Genomic DNA, 25,541 nt, shown 5'->3' on the forward strand with positions numbered 1-25,541 from the left:
TCTCCTCAGGAACCATCCCCACACCCTAGACCTATAACTAGACTGAAGTCTTGGCGGGCCCCTAGAGGTGAGGTTGAGAGTGTGACCCATCAGGAGGTGCACTACACTCAAAAAGAACTGCTTGAGTTTTCTAATTTATATAAACAGCAATCTGGAGAACAGGCATGGAAATGGAAATCAAGGGTGTAGAACAATTGTGGAAAGAATACAGAGTTGGATCAGCCCGACTTTATTGACTTGGGCCCAGGGAGTTTAAAAACTTCTAACAGTTTATTTGCTTGGTTAGCTAAAACATGGATTAGAAGATGGGTCACTGTGAGCAAGCTGGAAATGCCTGATCTCCCTTGGTTTAATGCAGAGGAAGGGATCCAAAGGCTTAGGAAGATTGAGATGGTGGAGTGGGTGAGACCTACTCATCCCAGCTGGCAGGGTCCATAAGATAATACCCTTAACCAACGTCTTTTAATCTTGGTAGTACCAAATGAAGCATGTCAGACTAGCCTTTCTATTGTGGAAAGAGAAAAAGCTAGACAAACACTTAAAATACATGTGTATCCAATTACTTGAAAGTTAATGGATAATTATGAGATCTTGGAAAAGACATAAATCCAGTATTTGGGTCTGTTTTTCCCCTGAAGATATTGCCAATTTCAGATAAAGCTTCTGCAAGCCTGAGAGTCTCAGTAGGATTTTTGACTGACTCACAGGGGTAGGAGATTAAAGTTGGCCCTCAGTACTTTCCAAAAGTGGATGCTGGCAAATCACTTCTGTCTTAGGTTGCGACCCTTAGAGCTAAACCTTAAGATTAGTGTAAATCAGAAATAGGGCAGCTTTTGGAGGAACTGGCACCTAACTTCCAGTTTTCTCAATCCTTAGAAATGGATTTGAGGCCATCTCAGGTTGCTATCATTCGCCCAGGAACCAGACAGAATCAAACATTAATCCCCTCTAGAGGAAGATAATACCATTCTATACCTCAATCATTACTACAGTTTTCTAATTATTTTTGAAAATTTCTATTGTGTTTTTGGCACACGATAAAAATAGCCAGGCACATGAAGAGACAGGACACCATAAACAAGAAAGACTAGAAGCAAAAAACAATAGGGGCAGAACTACAGGAGCGACAGATACGGGTGGGCAAAATTAAAATTTAAAAACTATGCTAAGGAGGAATGAACTGGCCCAAGTGGGAAATGAAGGAGGTCAAAGTTCTCATGCTCAGTAGTTGGATCTCACCTGTGAATAGCCACTCATCACACTCTAGCCGAGGCAACATAGCAAGCTCTTATCTCAAAAACCAACCAACAAACAAAAAAAAAAAACCCAAAAACAAAACAAAATAAGTAACTATGCTTTCTATGTTTACCTAGATAAAGAAAAAACTTGGCCAGGTGCAGTGGCTCACTCCTGTAATCCCAGCCCTTTGGGAGGCCAAGGCAGAGGATCACCTGACATCAGGAGTTTCAGACCAGCCTGGCCAATACAGTGAAACCCCATCTCAACTAAAAATTTAAAAATTAACCGGGCATGGTGTCGTGCGCCTGTAATCCCAGCTACTCAGGAGGCTGAGACAGGAGAATCACTTGAATCCAAAAGGTGGAGGCTACAGTGAGCCAAGATTGCACCACTGCACTCCAGCCTGGGAGACAGGGCAAGACTTCAACCCCCTTCTCCCCCCAAAAAAGAAAAGAAAAAGGAAAATCTTGATAATTTTGGCAGAGAACTGGAAATCATAATTTTTTAAAAGCACATATTTGAAGGGCACTAAATAGAAAAATCTCAAACTAAAAAATAAAATGATTAAAATTAACAACTCTCTGGATGAGATTTTCCACAGAGTGGGCATAGCCAGACAATTAGTGAACTGGATGACAGGCAAGAAGAAAAGATCATGAATAAAGCATGGAGGGACAAAAGAAGAAAAATAAAAATACAATAGAGAAGGTAAGAGGCATATAGCATAAGATGATAGAGTCTAACATATGTCTTCAAGAGCTTCAAAAGGAGAAGAAAGAACGAAGCAGAATCAATATTAGGAAATATAACGACTGAGAATGTTCCCACACTGAGGAAAGACATCAAGAGACAAATTCAAGAAGTTTTACAATCCCAAGCAGAATTTTAAAAGCCCAACAATAGGCATACCAAAAACTGGTGGAAAACAAATGTTTTTCAGATTAAGAAAGTAAAATTTTAAATTCAGATTTTAAAAAGACACAGTCTTCAAACAAGCAGCAATTAAAGTGAATCAGACTTCTCAATAAAAATAGTAAAAGCCAGTAAGAAAGGAATAATACCTTTAAAGAACAAAAAGAAAATTACTGCCAAATTAGAATTTCACATCCAGTGAAGATACTCTTCAAGAATAATGGTGACATAAAACATTTCAGAATTTGCTGGGCTCGGTGGCTCACACCTGTAATCCCAGCACTTTGGGAGGCCGAGGTGGGTGGATCATGAGGTCAAGAGATCAAGACCATCCTAGCCAACATGGTGAAACCCCCGTCTCTACTAAAAATACAAAAATTAGCCAAGCATAGTGGTGCATGTACCTGTAATCCCAGCTACTCGGGAGGCTGAGGTAGGAGAATTGCTTGAACCCAGGAAGCGAAGGCTGCAGTGAGTTGAGATGACACACCTGCACTCCAGCCTGGGTGACAGAGCAAGACTCCGTCTCGAAAAATAAATAATAAATAAATAAAATAAAAAATAAACAATTGTACCTACACAAAAAGTCATGAACACATCTGACAAATAAGATATTTACCATAAGAAGGCAGACACAAAAAGAAACACATTATATAATTTCATTTATATGAAGTTTAAAAAGTAGGCAACTAAACTATAATGCTTAAAAATATATGCTTAGGAGGTGATGAACTATAAAGAAAAGCAAGGATGAGATCACTACAGAAGTCAGGACACTGGGTATTGGGGTGGGAGTAGGTGGGGCAGGGAAAGAATGAGGTAGTAGCTCAAACAGGGAACTGGGGGCTTCTGGGATGCTGGCAATATTATGTTTCTTGATCTGTGTAGTGGCTACACAGGTGTTACCTGGGAAATATACTGTTATTTTGTGTGTTTTTCTGAATGTGTGCATATTTCACAATTTTAAAAGTTTTATACAACTATTGTTTAAGTCACTTGTAAGAAGATCTCATTAAAAAGTTTATTTTGTTATTTTTATTCAATAGCATCCTTACAGAGTCAATGGCTTAGTCATTCCATGAAAACTAATGCCCAAGCATGTTTTTAGATGCTGCAGTCTTGAACTGAAATTTGATCCCATTAGATATTGCATAAAGAAGTGACTTCTTAGGCTAGGGAAGTGTAATTTGCAAAACATCACAAGAAAAAGATTGACTTCTTTCATGACACCATAAGGAGCTTTGCTGATCTGCTTCCCAATGAAACTGATGAAAATGGCAAAGAAAAGTAGTCATTTAAAGTCTCTGGAAATGGTTCCAATTACAAAGAACAAATGAAGAAACATCTATTCAAAAAAACCTGCGAAAATCTGATGAAAGAAAGCAAAAGTCTATGGCAGTTGAGACCCCGCCACCCCAGCTCAGTATGGTGGAGACTCCACTCGACTGCTACAGCTAAAAAAAATACAGATTTCCTCTCCACAACTTTTGAAACCACCTTTGCAAAATTATGACTGAGACAGTGAAAGAGATCTAACCTAACTGACTTTATCTTGCTTTTAACCTTGAAGCTGTCCTTGTTCCTTCCTGGGCATAGGCTGAATTAATTTTGGGAGAAGGTTAGTTTATAGCTTGCAGTGTAAAACAAAGATGATAACAGTCCTTTCTGAAAACAGAACTCTTTCTTGCCTATGGACTAGACTGCCTTTGTAGGACTAACAAATTACCCACAAGATTAGAAATTATGGTTTAGGAGTCATGCAGCTGGAGTCTGGAAGATCAGGCTGTAAAACCTAGATAATCAACTCTAGCACAGAGAGAGTGCTTTCTGGGTAATCACCAAACTTCACATACATATGATGAGTCCCAATAAAAATAGTGGCCTTAGTGAGCACATTCCTTTCCCTTTTTAGGGAGCACACTAAGATAAGAAAGCTGGAAGTTTGCATGGGGGTTGGGGGATGCCTGCAGCTGCAAGGAGGTACCTAGGACCAGGCATAGAAACTCCCCCTCCTCTTTAACACATGCACAGTGGGAAGGAGACAAGCAGCATGGAGTAGCCCAAGCTAAGAACCCACCTGCATGATAAAAGAGTGGCATGGGGGTTGCCAGAGATTCTGCTCTATGCAGATGGCACACCTGATCCTAACCACTCTTTCATGCCCTAAATAGATAAGATACCCGCTCCTCACTAGCTCATTTATAAAACCCCTTACATTTTACTGCAGTATGGCAACCCATATGCAACCCCTAACTGTAGCAAAGAGCTGTTCTTTTCCTTTTGCCTATTAAATTTCCGCTCTAACCTCACACTGTGTGTGTCTGTGTTCTTGAGCTCCATGACTGTGAGACAAAGAACATCAGGTGTTATCCCAGACAACGAGGCTGTTTCAGAAAGAGGCAGGAAAAAAGGCAGCTGACAGGAGCTTTTCAGGGAGGAGAATAAACATCAAACACTGACCTCAGAAACTATTCATTGGCTTAGACAGTAAAGCAATTTATGCCCTAGGGTATTGTTGAAAACAGAAGAGCAATTAGCAGGCAATTAGTGAAGATTAACATCTAGGTGTGGTCAGAGAAAGGAAAATGACCTTTACCAATACCGCTGTCACTGAGGATAACTGTAGGTGTACCCAAAACTGTGTCTTTCTGAGGAGCAACATCAGAGACTTCATTAATACTGCGGGGATTAGGGGAGAGTGTTTAAACTTTACTAATATAATCCAGAGAGCAAATAAACAGCTAAACAAATAACAATAGCAAGCTCCTGGGGGTGGAGAAACTGGTACCCAGAATTCACATAATACATAATCTGAGAGGTAAAATTTCCAACAAAAAATAACAAGGTATACAAATAAACAGTAAGGTGTGATCATACGCCACATTAAAAAACAAAAACAGGCAACGTAAATGGCCTATGAGAGCAACCAGATGTCAGATCTAAATTCAGAACCATTCGAAGTAACTATTATAAATATGTTCACAGAACTGAAGGAAAACATGATTAAAGAAAAAAAGCATGATGACAATTTTGCATCAAGTAAAGATTCAATAAAAAGAAATTATTTTGAAAACAACAAAATGAAAATTCTGGAGTTTGAAAATACGGTAACAAAAATTCACTATCAGGACTCAATAATATATTTGAATTGACAGAAGAAAGAATTTGCAAACTTGAAGGTAGATTGATAAATATCATGCAAGCCAAAAAATAGAAAAAAGAAGGAAGATAAATGAACAGAATCTCAGAGAAACACGGGATAGCATTAAGTTTGCCAACATATATGTAATAGGAGTACAAGGGTGGAAGAGAGGAAGAAGAAAAAAATGAAGATATAATGGCTGGAAACTTCCCAAATTTATATCCAATAACCTATAAACCCAGAAATCTTAACATAAGTAGGACACAAACAGAAAAGTCATAGTAAAAGTGCTGAAAGTCAAAAACAAGAGAAAAAAATATGCAATCCTCCTCTAGAAACAAAAACAAACATAAAAACTCTTCAACATGGAATATAAAACCCTATAAAAGGATTTTATATTCCTGTCCAGCTTTCCTGTCCACCATTCCTCCTCACATTACCTGACTCCTCTCATTACTTGCATTTCATATGACATTTCAGAAACTCTGGCTTTTCTTTAACTCTGAGAGATCTCCATTATTTATTCAAATAATTCTTCCTTTCTATTCTCTCTCTCTCTCAATCTCTCTCTCTCTCTCTCTCCACTTGAACTTTAATTATATAGGTATTAACACTTTTATGCTCTCAAATAATAAACAGAGAGGCTCTCTAAAAGAAGATATTTATTCAGGAATGGAGCATTGCAATAGAAATACATGTGCCATAGTAAACTATGTGCATGTGCATCTTCAGGGGGGTAAAGAAAGACAAAGGTTTTTAAAGGAAATATGAGGAGGATTACAGAATTGTTTTGAGATAATTATCCTTGGCTACAATAACCAATAACAAGGTGATGCTAGTTTCAGGTTAAACAGGAAGTTGCTGGGCAGATATACTCAAAGGCAGTTTTTTGTGTGAAGTTGTGTTGGCCTTGGTACAAGCTTGTGGCTTTTGCACAATCTTTTGTGATAGTTATTAGCAGGCATTTATGCATGAGACCCTCCCTTTATAGACTTCCCTGGCTCTGTTTGTCAGGGTTGTTTTTTCTAACCCTTTTCTAAGCAACTGCATTTTGATTCTGACAACTTTCACATTTCATCTTTTGATCAAGATCTTTCTTCAAAACCATCATTGATTAATTATCCTGTAGTTAGGTTTTGATTGTCCCTCGATCCTAGGATGAACCTGTCCTGGTTTGGACTGGTTTAGTGCAGTGAGCCAAGATCATGCCACTGCACTCCAGCCTAGGTGCCAGAGTGAGACTCTGTCTCACAAAATAAATAAATATATAAAATACTAGCAAACTGAATTCAACAACACATTAAAAAGATTATTCACCAGGATTAAGTGGTATTTATTCCAAGGATGCAAGAATGTTTCAATGTATGCAAATAAATAAATAAATGTGATACACCAAATTTACAAAACCAAGAACAAAAATAATATGATCATTTCAATAGATGCTGAAAAAGCATTTGCTAGAATTCAACACCCTTTATGATAAAGACTCTCAACAAACTGGGTATAGAAGGAACATACCTGAAACTAAAGAAGACGACCGTATATGACAAGTCCACAGCCAACATTGTACTGAACAGGAAAAACTGAAAGCCTGTTCTTTAAAATCCGGAACAGGACAAGGATGCCCGCTTTTACCACTTTTATTCAACACAATACTTGAAGTCCTGCCCAGAGCAATCAGGAAAGAGAGAGAAATAAAAGGCATCCAAATTGGAAAGGGAGAAATCAAATTAGCCTTGTACTCAGAGGGCATGATCTTATATTTAGAAAAACACAAAGACTCCAAACATTGTTAGAATACATGAATTCAGTAAAGTTGCAAGATACAAAGTCAACATGCAATATGCGTTGGGGTGCTGAAGTCCCTACAATTACTGTATTGCAGCCTATCTCTCCTTTTAGATCTATTAATATTTGCTTTACATACATAGGTGCTCCAGTGTTGGGTGCATAGATAGTTATAATTGTTATATTCTCTTGCTGAATTTACCTCACCATCATTATAGCATTTACATATGGCAACGGCAAACAATCTAAAAACAACAACAACAACAAGAGAGCAATCCCATTTATAATAGCTACAAGGAATAAAAAATACTTATAAATCAATTTAACCAAAAGATTGAAAGAAAATTTTTGCTCAGGATTGTTTTGTTGATTTGGCATCTTTTGTGGTCTCACACAAATTTTAGCATTGTTTTTCCCATTTCTGTGAAGAATATCACTGGTATTTTGATAGGGGTAGCATTGATTCTGTGAATTTTCTTCTATATAAAAAATTACAAAATGCTGATGAAAGAAATTGAAGAAGACACACAAAAAAAGGATATTCCATGCTCAGGAATTGGAGGAAGAATTATTATTGTTAAAATGACAATACTACCCAAAATGATTTATAGATTCAATTTAATGCTGTCGATATCAAAATATCAGTGATTTTTTTTTTTTTTTTTTTTTTTTTTTCAGAAATAGGAAAAAAAATTGCGAAAATTTGTATGGAACCACAAAAAATGCTGAATAGCCAAAGCAATCCTGAGCAAAAAGAATGAAGCTGAAGGCATCACACTATCTGACTTTAAAATATAGGACAACGCGCCGGGCGCGGTGGCTCAAGCCTGTAATCCCAGCACTTTGGGAGGCCGAGGCGGGTGGATCATGAGGTCAAGAGATCGAGACCATCCTGGTCGACATGGTGAAACCCCGTCTCTACTAAAAATACAAAAATTAGCTGGGCATGGTGGCGCGTGCCTGTAGTCCCAGCTACTCAGGAGACTGAGGCAGGAGAATTGCCTGAACCCAGGAGGCGGAGGTTGCAGTGAGCCGAGATCGCACCATTGCACTCCAACCTGGGTAATAAGAGCGAAACTCCGTCTCAAAAAAAAAAAAAAAAAAAAAAAAAAATATATATATATATATATATATATATATATATATATATGACAACGCTATATCAGCATGGTATTGGCATAAAAACACAGACCAATGGAAAAGAATAGAGAACCCAGATATAAATCCACACATTGACAGCCAACTCATTTTTGACAAAGGCACCAAGAACATCCAATAGGAGAAGGAGAGCCTCTTCAATAAATGGTACTAGGAAAACTGAATGTGCAGAACAGTGAAACTAGATCCCTGTCTCTCACTATATACTGTAATCAACTCCATCTAGATTAAAGACTTAAATATAAGGCCTGAAATTATGGAGCCACTAGAGGGAAACATAGGAGCAACACTTAAGGACATTTGTGTAGGCAAAGATTTTATAGCTAAGACCTCAAAAGCACTGGCCACAAAACCAAAAAGAGATAATTGGAACTATATTAAACTAAAAAGTTTCTGCACAGCAAAGAAAACAATCAACAAACTGAAGTGACAACCCAGAGAATGGGAGGAAATATATGTGAACTACTCCTCAGACAAAGAATTCATAACCAGCATATATAAGGAGCTCAAACAATAGGAAAAAAGCAAATAATTACATATTAAAATGGGCAATAATCCTTGCATTTTGGGAGTCTGAAGCAGAGGGATCATTTATGCCCAGGATTTCAAGGTTACGGTGAGCTATGATCATGCCACTGCACTCCAGCATGGGCTACAGAATGAGACCACATCTCTCAAAAAAAGGGGAGAAAAGTGAAAGATCTGAATAGACATTTCTCAAAAGAAAACATACAAATGGCCAAGAAGTATATATATATATATATATATATATATATATATATATATATATTTTTTTTTTTTTTTTTTTTTTTTTTTTTTTTTTTAGATGGAGTTTCCCTCTTGTTAACCAGGCTGGAGTGCAATGGCTCACCGCAACCTCCGCCTCCTGGGTTCAAGCGATTCTCCTTTCTCAGCCTCTTGAGTAGCTGGGATTACAGGCACGTGCCACCATGCCCAGCTAATTTTTTGTATTTTTAGTAGAGATGGGGTTTCACCATGTTGACCAGGATGGTATCGATCTCTTGACCTCGTGATCCACCCACCTTGGCCTCCCAAAGTGCTGGGATTACAGGCTTGAGCCACCGCGCCTGATCCCAAGAAGTATATTTTTAAAATGCTGAGCATAACTAGTCATAAGAGATATGCACATCAAAACTACAATGAGGCCAGGCACAGTGGCTCATACCTGTAATCCCAGCACTTTGGGAAGCTGAGGTGGGCAGATCATTTGATGTCAGGAGTTCAAGATCAGCGTGGCCAATATGGGGAAAAAAACCCTCTCTACTAAAAATACAAAAAATACCCAGACGTAGTGGCATGCACCTGTAATCCCAGTTATTTGGGAGGTGGAGGCAGGAGAATCGCTTGAACCCAGGAGACAGAGGTTGTAGTAAGCTGAGATCATGCCACTGTACTCCAGCCTCAGCAGCAAAGCAAGCCAAGAAAGATAAGGAAGAAAGAAAGAAAATAAAGGAAATAAAGGAAGGAAGGAAAAAAGAAAGAGAGAGAGAAGAAAGACAGAACAGACAAAAAACGTACAATGAGATATTACCTCACCACAGTTAAAACGGCTTTTATCAAAAAGGAGCTTTTTCACAATGGGTTTGCTGCCAGAACATAGGTGTCATGAAAACTACCTCTAAAAGCCAAAATGGAAAGGAAAAGATTCATCAATATTGTTGTCATTGGACATGCAGATTTGGGCAAGTCCGCCACTACTGGCCATCTGATCTACAAATGCGGGGGCATCAACAAAAGAACCATTGAAAATTTTGAGAAGGAAGCTGCTGACATGGGATAGGGCTCCTCCAAGTATGCCTGGGTCTTGGAAAACTGAAAGCCAAGCGTGAACATGGTATCACCATTGATATCTCCTTGTGGAAATATGAGACCAGCAAGTACTACATGACTATCATTGATGCCCCAGGACACAAAGACTTCATCAAAAACATGATTACAGGGACATCTCAGGCTGACTGCACTGTCCTGATTGTCGCTGCTGATGTTGGTGAATTTGAAGCTGGTATCTCCAAGAATGGGCAGACCTGAGAGCATACCCTTCTGGCTTACACACTGGGTGTGAAACAACTAATTGCTGGTGTTAACAGAATGGATTCCATTGAGCCACCCAACAGCCAGAAGAGATACGAGAAAATTGTTAAGCAAGTCAGCACTTAATTAAGAAAACTGGCTACAATTCCAACACAGTAGCATTTGTTTTCATTTCTGGTTGCAATGATGACAACATGGTGGAGCTAAGTGCTACATGCCTTGGTTCAAAGGGTGGAAAGTCACCCATAAGGATGGCAACACCCGTGGAACCCACTGCTTGGGGCTCTGGACTGCATCCTATCACCCACTTGTCCATTTGACAAGCCCTGGCGCCTGCCTCTCCAGGATGTCTACAGAATTGGTGGTATCGGTACTGTTCCTGTTGGCTGAGTGGAGACTGGTGTTTTCAAACCTGGTATGGTGGTCACCTTTGCTCCAGTCAACATTACAACAGAAGTAAAATCTGCTGAAATGCACCATGAAGCTTTGAGTGAAGCTCTTCCTGGGGACAATGTGGGCTTCAATGTCAAGAATGTGTCTGTCAAGGATGTTCGTTGTGGCAACGTTGCTGGTGACAGCAAGAACGACCTACCAATGGAAGCAGCTGGCTTCACTGCTCAGTTGATTATCTGGAGCCATCCAGGCCAAATCAGTGCTGGCTATGCCCCTGTACTGGATTGCTACATGGCTCACATTGCATGCAAGTTTGCTGAGCAGAAGGAAAAGATTGATTGCCATTCTGGTAAAAAGCTGGAAGATGGCCCTAAATTCTTGAAATATGGTGATGCTGCCATTGTGGATATGGTTCCTGGTAAGCTCACGTGTGTTGAGAGCTTCTTGACTATACACCTCTGTGTGGCTTTGCTGTTCGTGACAGAAGACAGTTGCTGTGGGTGTCATCAAAGCAGTGGACAAGAAAGCTGCTGGAGCTGGCAAGGTCATCAAGTCTGCCCAGAAAGCTTAGAAGGCTAAATGAATATTATGCCTAATACCTGTCACCCCAGTCTTAATCAGTGGTAGAAGAACATCTCAGAACTGTTAGTTTCAATTGACCATTTAGGTTTAGTAGTAAAGACTGGTTAATGATAACAATGCATTGTAAAACCTTCAGAAGGAAAGGAGAATGTTTTGTGGACTACTTTGGTTTTCTTTTACGCATGTGGCAGTTTTAAGTTACTAGTTTTTAAAAACAGTACTTCTTTTGTTTTTTTTATAAAGACAGGGTTTCACCATGTTGGCCAGGCCGGTCTTGAACTCCTGGCCTCAGGTGATCCACCCGCCTCGGCCTCCCACAGTGCTGAGATTACAGGCATGAGCCACCACGACCGGCCAAAATCAGTACTTCTTAGTGGAAACAACTTGACAAAAATCTGTCACAGAACTTTGAGACCCATTAACAAGTTTAATAAGAAAAAAAAAGAAAGGAAATAACAGATATTGGCATGGATGAGGAGAAAGAGGAACCCTCATACACTGTTGATGGGAAGATAAATTAGTACAGCCATTATGGAAAATGGTGTGGAGTTTCCTCAAAAAGCTAAAAAATAGGCCTAGTGCAGTGGCTCACACCTGTAATCCCAGCACTTTGGGAGGCTGAGACTGGTGGATCACCTGAGGTCAGGAGTTTGAGACCAGCCTGGCCAACATGGTGAAACTCCGTCTCTACAAAAAATACAAAAAAATTAGCCGGGCATGGTGGCAGGTACCTGTAATCCCAGCTGCTCAGGAGGCTGAAGCATGAGAATAACGAACCTGGGAGGTAGAGGTTGCAGTGAGCCGAGATGGTACCATTGCACACTCCAGTCTGGGCGACAGAGCAAGACTCCATCTCGGGAAAAAAAAGAAAAAAAAAACAACGCTAAAATATAGAACTACCAAATGATCCAGCAATTTCACTATTGTTCACTACTGGGTATATATCTAAAGGAAAGGAAATCACCACATCAAAGAGGTATCTGCATTCCCATGTTTATTATGGTGCTCTTCACAATAGCCAAAATATGGAATTGATCTAAGTGTCCCTCAGTGGATGAATCAATAAAGAGAACTGGTATATATACACAATGAATCATTATTCAGCTATTTAAAAAAATGAAATCCTGTCATTTGCTAATGCTGGTTAATGATAAGAATGCATTGTAAAACCTTCAGAAGGAAAGGAGAATGTTTTGTGGACTACTTTGGTTTTCTTTTCCATGTGTGGCAGTTGTAAGTTGTTAGTTTTTAAAATCACTACTTTTTAAGGGAAACGACTTGACCAAAAATCTGTCACAGAACTTTGAGACCCATTAAAAAATTTAATGAGAAAAAAAAGAAGAATGGAAATAATAGATGAAAAAAAACCCACTAAAAAATAGAATCATTACCAGATGATCCAGCAGTTTCACTGTTGCATATATATCCAAAAGAAAGGAAATCAACATATCAAAGAGGTATCAGCAGTCTTCTTGTCCACTGCTTTGATGACACCCACAGCAACTGTCTGTCTCATCCCACAAAGAGTAAAGCAACCCAGAGGTGGATAGTCTGAGAAGCTCTCAACACACGTGGTCTTGCCAGGAACCATATCAACGATAACAGCATCATCAGGATTCATCTGCATCAACATGGATGGAACTGGAGGTCATTATGTTAAGTAAAAGAAGCCAAGCACAGAAAGACACATATCACATGTTCTCACTCGTATGTGAGAGCTATAAAAGTGGATTTTATGCAGCTAGAAAGTTGACCGGTGGTTACCAGAGGCTGGGAAAGGTACAGGTACAGGGGGAACGAAGAAAAGTTAGTTAATGGATACAAATATACAGTTAGAGAGAAGATGTAAGGCATGGTAGTCAATAGATCATCAAGGTGACTATAGTTAACATTAATCAATTGAACATTTCAAAATAGCTGCAAAACTATAATTTGAATGTTTCTAGTGTGAAGAAAAGGAAAATATTTAAGATGATAGATAGCCAAGGATTCCTGCAGGTAGTTAGAAGGAGACCACAGGCATTAAGGGAAACCCACTCAGGATCTGCTCCTCACCTGTCTCTCTGGTAAAATAGTAAGTGAGGTGCTGTGCAGCATGAGCTGCTTTGTGGTTTCTACTGTGAGCATCCCTGCCCCTTACTCAGTGGTTTGTCCTGGAGTGGTGATACCCGAATAGGAGCAGCTGTGGTCCACAGCACTCACAGAGACTAAGGAAAGCAGCAAGTGGATTCAGCACCTTCAGCTGAAATATCCAGGTTCTCACATTGGGACTGACTAGACAATCAACTTGACTCAAGGAGAATGAAGAAAAGCAGGTAGGGGCAATGGCCCACCAGGAAGTAGCACAAAACCAACAGAACCCCCACCCCCAGCCAAAGGAAGTAGTGAGTGATCGTGCAACCCTGCCCAGGAAACCATGCTTCTCCCACAGATCTCTGCAACCCACAGATTGGGGGATGCCCTCATCAGCCCACACCACTAGAGCCTTGAGTCCTATACACAGAGCTGTGTGGAGTCTTGGCAGAGCAGCCACTCAGGAACTCACAGAGACCCAAGACTTTTACATACTCCAGCCCTGAAATCCCTGGTGAGGCAGCAGATCTGTTCATACATTCCCCTAGGAAGGGGCCTAAATCCAGAAAGCCGAGCAGTATCATTCTGCAGGCCCCACTTCCACAGTACCTCACAAGTTAAGACACACTGGCTTAGAATTCCAGCCAGCCAGGGGCAACAGGCTGAGTCTGCCTGAGACAGGAAGAAGTTTCTGGGGAAGAGGTGGCCACTTTCCATAGTGCAGTCAACTCAGCATTCCTGCCTGTTGGCTCTGGAGAGTGTAGGTGGTCAGGACAAGGAGGGAGCCCCCTAAGGCAGCACATCTGCCTTGCCAGATTGTGCCCGGACTGCTTCTTTAAGCAGACCCCCATCAATTCCTCCTCACTGGGTGGGGCAGTGGGACCTCTCTGTGGGGAGCCTTCAGTTACTCCAGCAAGGTTTATAAAGACCTGATATCTCCTTGGGAGGGAGTTTGGTGGGGGGCAGGGATGGTGTCCATATCTGCAGTTCACTCAACTCAGCTGTTCCAGCCTGCCAGCTCTGGAGAGTCTAAGCATCTGGACAAAGAAGAGTACCCCCACCAACACAGCAAACCTTCTCTACCAAAAAGCAGCCAGACTACTTCTGTAAGTGTGTCCCTAAGTCCATTCCTCCTACTGAGTGCGACCTCCCAACAGGAGTCCCCAGACACCTCCTATAAGAGCATTCAGGCCAGGAAAAGGTCAGTAACCATCTGGTACAGAGCTTCCAGAGGAAAGAGCAGGCTGTCCTCTTTGCTGTTTCACAGTCTTCACTGGTGATTCTTCCAGGTACAGAAAAAACTGAGGTGACTAGGCTCTGGAGTGGACCCCCAGAAAACCATAGCAGCTCTACCATTGCTAAGTTCATGGCACGTTAAGAGAAAAAACAAAAAGAAAAACAACAACATCAACCAAAAAGACCCCATAAAAATGCATTCAAAGGTTACCAACCTCAAAGATCACAGGTAGATAAGCCCACAAAAATGAGACTGAATCAACAAAAAAATTCTGAAAACTCAAAAAGCCAGAGTGCCTCTTCTCCAAATGACCACAACAGCTCTCCAGCAAGACAACAGAACTGAGTGGAGGCTGAGATGGCTGAATTGACAGAAGTAGGCTTCAGAAGATGGATAATAAAAAACTTTGCTGAGCTAAAGAAGCATGTTATCATAATAAAACAATACAGGTGCTAATTACCAGAATAGCCAGTTTAGAGAGGAACATAACTGACTTGATGTAGCTGAAAAACACATGAGAACTTCACAATGCAATCACAAGTATCAGTAGCAGAATAGACCAAGTAGAGAAAAGAACCTCAGAGCTTGAACGCTATCTTTCTGAAATAAGACAAACAAAAATGAAGAAAAAATAATAAACAATTAGCAAAACCTCTGAGAAATATGGGATTATGTAAAAAGACTGAACCTAGGTGTGATTAGGGTACCTGAAAGAGACAAGGAGAACAGAATCAAGTTGGAAAATGTACTCTTTATTTATTTATTTCTTTTTCCATATGCTGCTTACACAGAAGAAAACATACTTTAGGATATCATCCAGGAGAACTTCCCCAATCTAGCAAGACAAGCCAACATTCAAATACAGAAATCCAATCTAAGCTTCATAAGCAAAGGATAAATGACATCATTTTTGGACAAGCAAATGCTGAGGGAATTTGTCACCACCAGGCCTGCCTTGCAAAAGCTCCTGAAGGAATTGTTAAATGTGAAAAGGAAAAACCATTACCAGCCGCTACAAAAACACACTGAAGTACACAGACCAGTGACACCATGAAGCAACAACATCAACAAATCTGCAAAATAACCAGTTGACATCATGATGACAGTATCGAATTCACATATAACAATATTAACCTTAAATGTAAATGGGCTAAATAAATGCCCCAATTAAAAGACACAGAGTGGCAAGCTGGCTAAAGAGCCAAGACCCATTGGTATGTTTTCTTCAAGAGACCCATCTCACATGTTAAGACACACATAGGCTCAAAATAAAGGGATGGGGAAAAATTTATCAAGCAAATGGAAAACAGAAAAAATCAGGGGTTGCAATCTTAGTTTCCGACAAAACAGACATGAAACCAAAGATCAAAAAAGACAAAGAAGGACATCACATAATGTTTAAGGGTTTGATGCAACAAGAAGAGATAACTATCCTAAATCTATATACACCCAATACAGGAGCATCCAGATTTGTAAAGCAAGTTTAGGGTCCTACAAAGAGATTTGAACTCCTACACAATAATAGTGGGAAATTTTAACACCCCACTGTTAATAGTAGACAGATCATTGAGACAGAAAATTAACAAAGATATTCAGCATCTGAACTCAGTGCTGGATCAAGTAGACATGATAGATATCTAAAGAACTCTCCAGCCCAAAACAACAGAATATACATTTTTCTTATCACCACATGGCACTTAATCTAAAAATTATCACATAATCCAAAGTAAAACCTTCAGAAAGTGCAAAAGAACTGAATCATAACAGTCTCTCAGAACACAGCAAAATCAAATTAGAACTCAAGATTAAGAAATTCACTCAAAACCATAAAACTACATTGAATGACCTGGTCCCAAATAACTCCTGGGTAAATAATAAAATTAGGCAGAATTCAAGAAGTTCTTTGAAACTAATAAGAACCAAGAGACAATGTACCAGAATCTCAGGGATGCAGCTAAAGCAGTGTTAAGAGGGAAATTTATTGCACTAAATGTCCACAATAAAAAACTAGAAAGATCTCAAGTTAACAACCTAAGATTACAACCAAAAGAACTAGAGAACCAAGAGCAAACAAACCCTAAAGCTAGCAGAAGACAAGAAACAACCAAGATCAGAGTAGAAATGAAGGAGAAAGAGACATGAAAAACTCTTTAAAAAAAAAAAATCAATGAATCCAGGAGGTAGTGTTTTGAAAAATTAATCAAATAGATTGACTATTACCTAGACTAATAAAAAAAAGAGAAAAGAATCCAATAAACATAATTAGAAATGATAAGGGGGATATTACCACTGACCCAACAGAAATATAAACAATCACACAAATATAAGCAATACTATAAACACTTCTATGCACACAAACTAGAAAATCTAAAGAAAATTGATAAATTCCAGGACACATACACCCTCCCAACACTGAACCAGGAAGAAACTGAATCCCTGAATAGACCAACAGTGAGTTCTGAAATTGAGGCAGTAATAAATAGTCTACCAACCAAAAAAAAAAAAAAAAAGCCCAGGAACAGATAGATTCAAAGCTGAATTCTAACAGACATACAAAGAAGAGCTGGTACCATTTCTACTGAAACTCTTTTAAACAATTAAAAATGAGGGACTCCTTCCTAACTCATTTTATTAGGCTGGTATCATCCTGATACCAAAACCTGGCAGAGATACCACAAAAAAAGAAAACTTCAGGCCAATATCCCTGATGAACATTGATGCAGAAATCCTCAATAAAAATACTGGCAAACCAAATCCAGACATTTATACAGATGGCAAACCAAATCCAGCCAACAAACATATGAAAAGAAAGCTCAACATCACTGATCATTAGAGAAATGCAAATCAAAACCACATTGAGATACCATCCTATGCCAGTCAGAATGGCAAGTACTAAAAAGTCAAAAACAATAGATGCTGGTGAGCTTGTGGAGAAATGGAAATGCTTTTACACTGTCAGTGCGAGTGTAAATTAGTTCAACCATTGTAGAAGACAGTGTAGCAACTCCTCAAAGATCTAAAGGTAGAAGTACCATTTGACCCAGCAATCCCATTACTGGGTTTATACCCAAAGGAATGTAAATCATTCTATTATTAAGATACATGCATGCATATGTTCATTACAGCACTACTCCCAGTAACAAAGACATGGCATCAACCCAACTGCCCATGAGACTAGATAAAGAAAATGTAGCACATGTACACCATGGAATATTATTCAGCCCCAAAAAGGAACAAGATCATGTCTTTTGCAGGGACATGGATGGAGCTGGAGGCTGTTATCCTCAGCAAACTAACACAGGAACAGAAAATCAAACACCACATGTTCTCACTTATAAGTGGGACTGGAATGATGAGAAGACAAGGACACATGTGGGGGAACAACACCTACTGGGGCTTGTTGGGGGTGGGAGGTGGGGGAAGGAGAGCATCAAGAAGAACATCTAACGGATGCTGGGCTTAATACCTAGGTGATGAGATGATCTGTGCAGCAAACCATATGGCACACGTTTATCTATGTAACAACCTGCACATGTACCCCTGAACTTAAAGTGGAAGAAAAAAAAGATGACAGATACCTCATCAACCTTGATTCGATTATGTGAATGTATCAAATTATCACACATACTCTGGAAACTTGTACATCTATTATGTATCAATAAAAGAAATACTGAGTTGAAATGATGAGAAGAGGAGGAATATGTGGAAAGGGAGAAAGGAACACTTACATTTTTAGACACCTACTGTGAGCTAGGCACTTATTCAGCATTTTCTCACTTATTCTTGAAAAAGTCTTTCCTGATTATTATTGTTAACCCAGGAGGCTGTCAAATTGGAAATGAATCTGTGCCTCAAAACTTAAAAGAAACCAGTAACTAACAGAAATACTTGTGTTTGCAGGATGGCAGGTAAGAAAAGAAACAACTTGCTGAAACACTGAAACTCTCTCCAATTATGAGATAAAGTAAATGACTAACACCAGTTGGAATCAATATGGCCAGTGCAAGTCTGTTCAGAACCAGCTTGCTGACAGCACCAGCCTGAATTTACACCATGTTTCATACTAACTCCCCTGGAATTTGTACAGGTGATCCATGAGGTATCATGAAGAGACAACTGCATGTGCCCAGAGACTTTCCAGACCTCCACTTTTCATCTACCAATCACCCGCTAATCTCAAAATCCACCCCCTGAACTTTTTCCTATAAAAATACTACTTTGAAGACAGCACAGAGAGACAGATTTCAGCTTGACACTCCTGTCTCCTTGTGAGTTAACTTCCAATAAGAAGGCTTTCTTCTCTCAAAACCTGGTATCATAGAATTGGCTTCTAGTGCATTGGGCAGCAAGCTCCCTTTAGCTTGATAACAGTCTCAGAGTAGAATGTCTTGAAAGCCATCTCTACCCTGCCTCCTGCATCGGCCAGCTAGTCCATAGTCACACATGCCCTGTGCTTTCTTGGCTTTGCTGTCCCACCCATTCTGAGTGCAGCCAGCCCTATGAAAGGCACCGCCACACTGGGCACAGCAGGATTGGATGAGCTCCATGGTTTGGTGAGATTGGAAGAGAGGCGTCCTCCACCTTCTGCCAGACTGCTGCCTGCCAGGACTCTTCTCTCTCACCCAGCAAAGACCATTTGGAATAGCCAACACTTGTGAAGTGAAAGGTATTGCTGGATCTTCAATCATTCCAAATATTCCTTAGGGGACACTGCAAGGGATATATTAAAAGACCTGACCTGAACCCTGCTCCTTTACTTACAAGCCAGCCTGAACTAACCTCTTTGAGGTTAGTCATTGGTAAGATAAGGATGATGAAGATGGTGATGATATGCTATCTCTCCTGCCTGTTCTATAGAATGGCCTGAGATCCAATCTGTAACCACAAAACCCTTTGTACACACACAAAGGTTATTATTATTTTTTTGCGCTAGAAGCTACACACAAAAGTTATTATTAATAAACAGCATATAGCCTTTTACTGATAGTGTAACTTTGGGCAGCTTATTTTAACTGTTCTGGGCGTCAGTTTCTTTATATGTAAAATTGGGACAGTAATAATGTATTCCTCTGGTCTATGCGTTCAGGGTTATGAAGTCATGTTCTAACATCACCTACTATTCACTGGCTAGCAGTACCACTACTTGCCTACAGCAGAATAGAAAGAATTGGCACTCATTCCTGTATGTATCTGTGTGTACACATGTGGTATGTTAAGAATATATCTGTCGGCTGGACGTGGTGGCTCACACCTATAATACCAGCACTTTGGGAGGCCGAGGCAGGTGGATCATGAGGTCAAGAGATCGAGACCATCCTGGCCAACATGGTGAAATTCCATCTCTACTAAAATATACAAATATTAGCTAGGAGTGGTGGTGTATGCCTGTAGTCCCACCTATTTGGGAGACTGAGGCAGGAGAATTGCTTGAACCCGGGAGGAGGCTGCAGTGAGCTGAGATCGTGCCACTCCACTCCAGCCTGGCACCTGGTAACAGAGCAAGACTCTGTCTCAAAAAAAAAAAAAAAAAAGAAAAAAGAATACGTCTGTCAAAAAAAGGATAAAGAACTGTTCCAGATGAAACTAAAAAGACATGACATCTCACTGAAATATTAATATATAATTCTTTTTTTTTTTTTTTTTTTTTTGAGATGGAGTTTCACTCATTACCCAGGCTGGAGTGCAATGGCGCAATCTCGGCTCACGGCAACCTCCGTCTCCTGGGTTCAGGCAATTCTCCTGCCTCAGCCTCCTGAGTAGCTGGGATTACAGGCACGCGCCACCATGCCCAGCTAATTTTTTGTATTTTTAGTAGAGACGGGGTTTCACCATGTTGACCAGGATGGTCTCGATCTCTTGACCTCATGATCCACCCGCCTCGGCCTCCCAAAGTGCTGGGATTACAGGCTTGAGCCACCGCGCCCGGCCTATTAATATATAATTCTAAATTGGATTCTGGATTGGAGAGAAAATGCTATGAAGGACAGTTTGAGGATAATTGGTGAAATTTGAATTTGGACTGTATATGAGATCTTACAAGTATTAAAAGAGATAAAGCAGAAACATTTATAACAGCATCTGGGGTGTAGAAAGCACAATTAGTTATTACTTACAGGATGTAAGCCCTATCTGTTTTATTCACTATCATATCCCCAGAGCCTGGAACACATAATATATGCTTAATTAATATTTTTTTGAATGAAAGAATAAACTGGTCTCCTACAATAAGACAGAGCTAAAAACTAGGGTGAGGTAACCAGGGCCAACCGTCCTTACATGCAGGGACTGATTGTCATGGCTGTTTCCTAGTCATTGTTGGTTACCTTAGTGACCCTTGGCATGCAAAACGTTCTAAGATTGATCCAATTATTCCAGGTGCCTGGTTAACACAAGAAGTCCTGGCAGCTCTACACACCAAATGCATTTGTAATTTACTAACTTAACAATTGCTTAGTGTTTTGCCCAGCAAGGGAGGAGGGGGTGGATTTTGCTGCTAGTCCTCTGCCTCTCAGAAGACAGACAGGCTCTGCTTGGCGGAGGCAGAACGTCAGGTCAATGTTTATCTAATAGGAGAAAGGCTAGCCTTTGTGAGGACGTTCAGTCGGCAGATCTCAGCTGGACGTCATGCTGCAGAGAGGTCTCAGATGGCTGGTGGGGCGCTGACAGGCAGCGCCCCTTCTCCAAGCTCTGGATGGCCAGCACCTGCTACCCAGATCAGCCTGGATGCCGGTCCAGCTCATCACTGTGAGTATCCTCATCACCAGATGCCGGGCAACTGAAACTGGTCATAGAGCCCCAGAATGAGAGAGCTGATCTGCTGCTCTCCTTTGACAGATGAGGGAAATAAGGCCTGGAAATACAAGTTGGCCTGCCCGAGACCACAGCAGATATTGGCAAAATGAAGACTTAGGGGTAGAGCTCCTGATTCCTAGAAGGTGCTCATTACACTTGACTCTGTTACCCTATATTGAGGGGTGAGGCTCTCAAAGTGCGGCCATTCAGGGCTTAGAGACAGTAGCTAGAGGCCCCTTCTCTCCTACCTACTCTGTAGCCATTTTCTAGCTTTTCTTGACAATTTCTGATGTGGAAAAGTTGAATTGCCAAACCCTAGAGTAGGTAGAATTGGGGAAAGAAAATCCGGGCAGTAGCACCTGGAGGGAAGGCAGCAATTACATTTTAATACGATAATTTTTCGGCTGGGCACAGTGGCTCACTTGAGGTCAGGAGTTCAAGACCAGCCTGGCTAACATGGTGAAATTCTGTCTCTACAAAAATACGAAAATTAGCTGGGCATGATGGCAGGCGCCTGTAATCCCAGCTACTCAGGAGGCTGAGGTGGGAGAATTGCTTGAACCCGGGGGGTGGAGTGCGCCAAGATCATGCCATTGCACTCCAGCCTGGGGTGACAGAGCAAGACTCCATCTCAAAAAAAAAAAAAAAAAAAAAAAAAAAAGGCAGAATCAAAAGTGAATTGTATGCAATTTAAGTGCTAAGAAGTAGCATCAACTGGATGTCATCCCTTTCACATCTTCATGAGTAACCTCATCCCACAAAGGATTTCAGTCCAGGCTTTGTTAATATAATCATTGCTAAAAAATATTCTTTGGGCTCAAACTGGAGAAGGAGAGATTTTTTTTTCTGTTGATTTCAGATGAAGCTAGCATCTTGGAATGCTTGCTCTGGCAGGTACTGAGCCAGGCACATTCACATTGTGCAGTTCCCACAGTAATCTGCAGGGAGGGTGGCATTATTCTCATTTTTACAGGTTTGAACATTGATGCAGAGCAGTGAAGTGACAAGCAGCAGTAAGTGTGGCATATTAATGGGAAAAAGTTTTGGAGACTGAATTCAAATGCCGCTCTACCATCCACTAGCGCACAAAAGAAGAGCTTCCTGCAGAAGGGTAGTAATAATCGTTCATCATTCCTTCATCCCTGACCCTGGCCCTTAAGAGCTTGTCTGTTTATAAATAATTTAAGAAGCTATGTTTCTGTCCATCTGTTTAGGTAGAGAAGGGCATATAGAGGGAAGTGTGAATAAGCCAGATTAATGCACTAGAAAAAGCAGAAACTGTACCAAGAGCAGGAAGGACTGACTGGCACCAGTGAATTCAGTGAATAACCAGGTAGAAGATACAAGAAGGTGTTGCCATATGATGGATTATCCAGAATTCCCAGGAAGGAGGGCTAGCTATCTGGACTCAGTCATCTACTCTGTCTCCCAGAAAAGGGAGTCTCTGGTTGAGCCTTCTGATTGTAATAGGACAGTAAGGAGATACATAAACTAAATAGTCAAACAAGGTGAACTGTCTTAGAAGCAGAACCTGAAGGACTTGGGGAGCAGGAGAGGGAGGCACAGAGGAGCTGGAAGCTGAAAGGAAACCAGGAGGGGAAATAATGTGTCTTTGAATTGTACATCAGCAAGGCTGCCCAGTGTCAGTGAGACTTGACCAGTTTGCAACTTCCTGTGTGCAGACATCCCTCTAACATGCACATCTGACCTTTCATTCTCCTGCTGAAACCTCTTCAGCATAAAGCCTGCATTCTCCTACATGGTTGATGGAGGGTATTAGGCTTTCCCTCTGGCCTCCTCCCTTCCATTCCTTCCCTCCTACTAGACGGTTCCATATTTACAGTCTAGGAATATGACATGCTCTCTCTTACCTCTGGACATTTGTAAGTGCTCTGCGAGAGAAAACAGGCTCATCTATTAGATAAATGCTTGAACGAATGAGTCAAATTGGAAGGTACTGGGAGCTGGAAGCTGTTATCCTCAGCAAACTAACCCAGGAATAGAAAACCAAACACCACATGTTCTCACTTATAAGTGGGAGCTGAATGGGCACAGTCCACCACTTCTTTTGGACTTTCCAGGTCTCAAGCAACAGCTACGTCCAGTCTGATACAAAAGATTATTCCCTCCCCAATGCCAGCTGGTTCCTCTCATGGTGAGGTTATATAATGAGTTCATGGAGAAGACAGAAGACTGTGGATGGTTCATGGACAAGACTTCCAGGTTGCTGGCACTCTGTGCAATTCCTTAAAGAATCAGATCTTGCTAAGATTGCAAAAGCTGTCCCTGGTGTGTTGAAACCCCCTCTATCAGTAGTGTTTAACGGGGCTTGCGGGGGTGCTCTACGTAATACGGAACTGTTGGCAAAGTTTTGTATATGCACATGCATTTTCCTCAATGCAATCTGTGCCCCAGCCCATCTCCTATATCTCCAGTGTGGCTTGCATTAGCCTGAAAGTCAGGACCAAGGGAGTCTGGAGATCACAATCCCAGATTCATATGTTATTAGCCCAGAAAAGGAACTTGGAGCCACTTCATTCAAGGCCCTCATCTTACAAGTGAGAAAGCTGAGGCCTAGAGCGATGACAATGCGTTTTTGGCAGAGTTTGGACTAGCATCAGAAACTCCCGACTTCTAGTTCGGTGCTCTCTCCACTCCCATCCGAAGCCACTCTTGGCATTTCCTTATACTTGTCCACCACAGTTGGTCTTCTGTATAGACCAGACAGGTGAAGCGTAAGTGAGGAATTGGAAAGGGGCAGGGTCTGGGACTAAGGGCCAGTGCCTTCACCCTGCTGCACCCAAGGCCGGTAGCTGTGACACTGCCAATGGGACTATCAGGTAGTTTACAGACACCTGAGGCTGGGACCCAGCACCTGTTGGGGACAGGACACATGTTCCCTCTAGTGGTCAGTTTGAGCTGAGCTTCTGAATGGGTGAAGGAGAATGGATGGGAAAGAATGGCAGATGATGGAGTGCCACATGTTGTTAAGAGACAAAGAGGCCAGCGGGAAGACTTCTAATTTATATACCTAATCTGTCATTAGAAATCCTGCTTTGAGATTTTTGGTAAAAGTGCAGGTGTTTGGTAAGTATTTGAATTAAAAAAAAATAGACACAAGTGAATGGGCACAGTGGCTGATGCCTGTAATCCCAGCACTTTGGGAGGCTGAGGCGGGCAGATCATGAGGTCAGGAGTTCAAGACCAGCCTGGCCAACATATGAAACCCCATCTCTACTAAAAAAATAAATAAATAAATAAATAGATAAATAAATAAATAAATAAATAAATAAATTAGCCAGGCATGATGGTGGGCACCTGTAATCCCAGCTACTCAGGAGGCTGAGGCAGGAGAATCTCTTGAACCTGGGAGACAGAGGTTGCAATGAGTCGAGATTGTGCCACTGCACTCCAGCCTGGATGACAGTGCAAGACTCCGTCTCAAAAAATAAAAATTAGCCGGGCGCGGTGGCTCAAGCCTGTAATCCCAGCACTTTGGGAGGCCGAGGCAGGTGGATCACGAGGTCAAGAGATCGAGACCATCCTGGTCAACATGGTGAAACCCTGTCTCTACTAAAAAAAATACAAAAAAATTAGCTGGGCATGGTGGCGTGTGCCTGTAATCCCAGCTACTCAGGAGGCTGAGGCAGGAGAATTGCCTGAACCCAGGAGGCGGAGGTTGCGGTGAGCCGAGATCGCGCCATTGCACTCCAGCCTGGGCAACAAGAGTGAAACTCCGTCTCAAAATAAATAAATAAATAAATTAAAATTAAAATTAAAATTAAAAAAAATTAAAAAGACACAGAGTCTTGCTCTGTCACTCAGGCTGGAGTGCACCAGTGCAATCATTAGCTCACTGCAGCCTCAAACTGCTGGGCTCAGGAGACCTTCCTGCCTCCACCTTCTGAGTAGCTGAGAGTACAGGCTCACACCACCACACCTGGCTACTGTTTTCATTTTTGTAGAGACAGGGTCTTGTTATATTGCCCAGGCTGGCCTTGAACTCCTGGGCTCAAGAGAACCTCCTGCCTTGTCCTCCCAAAATGCTAGGATTGCAAGCCTGAGCCACTGAATCTAGCCTAAGTATTTAGATTTTATATATGGGAGACTTCACTCTTGACCTCTAATTAAGGCCCATAAACTGGCCAGGCACATTGGCTCACGCCTCTAATA

At 41.1% G+C, this 25,541-nt stretch overlaps 1 protein-coding gene and 1 pseudogene across 1 annotated transcript in view; one reads left to right on the plus strand and one right to left on the minus strand.

Annotated features, from left to right (window-relative positions):
* CX3CR1 (C-X3-C motif chemokine receptor 1) overlaps nucleotides 1-25,541 on the minus strand; it is a 110,798-nt gene that overhangs the window by 76,820 nt on the left and 8,437 nt on the right. The window lies entirely within an intron of this gene.
* Nucleotides 10,081-11,267, plus strand: LOC101035795 (putative elongation factor 1-alpha-like 3; annotated as a pseudogene).

This window comes from Saimiri boliviensis, chromosome 9 (assembly GCF_048565385.1).
Source record: "Saimiri boliviensis isolate mSaiBol1 chromosome 9, mSaiBol1.pri, whole genome shotgun sequence".
NCBI lineage: Eukaryota > Metazoa > Chordata > Mammalia > Primates > Cebidae > Saimiri > Saimiri boliviensis.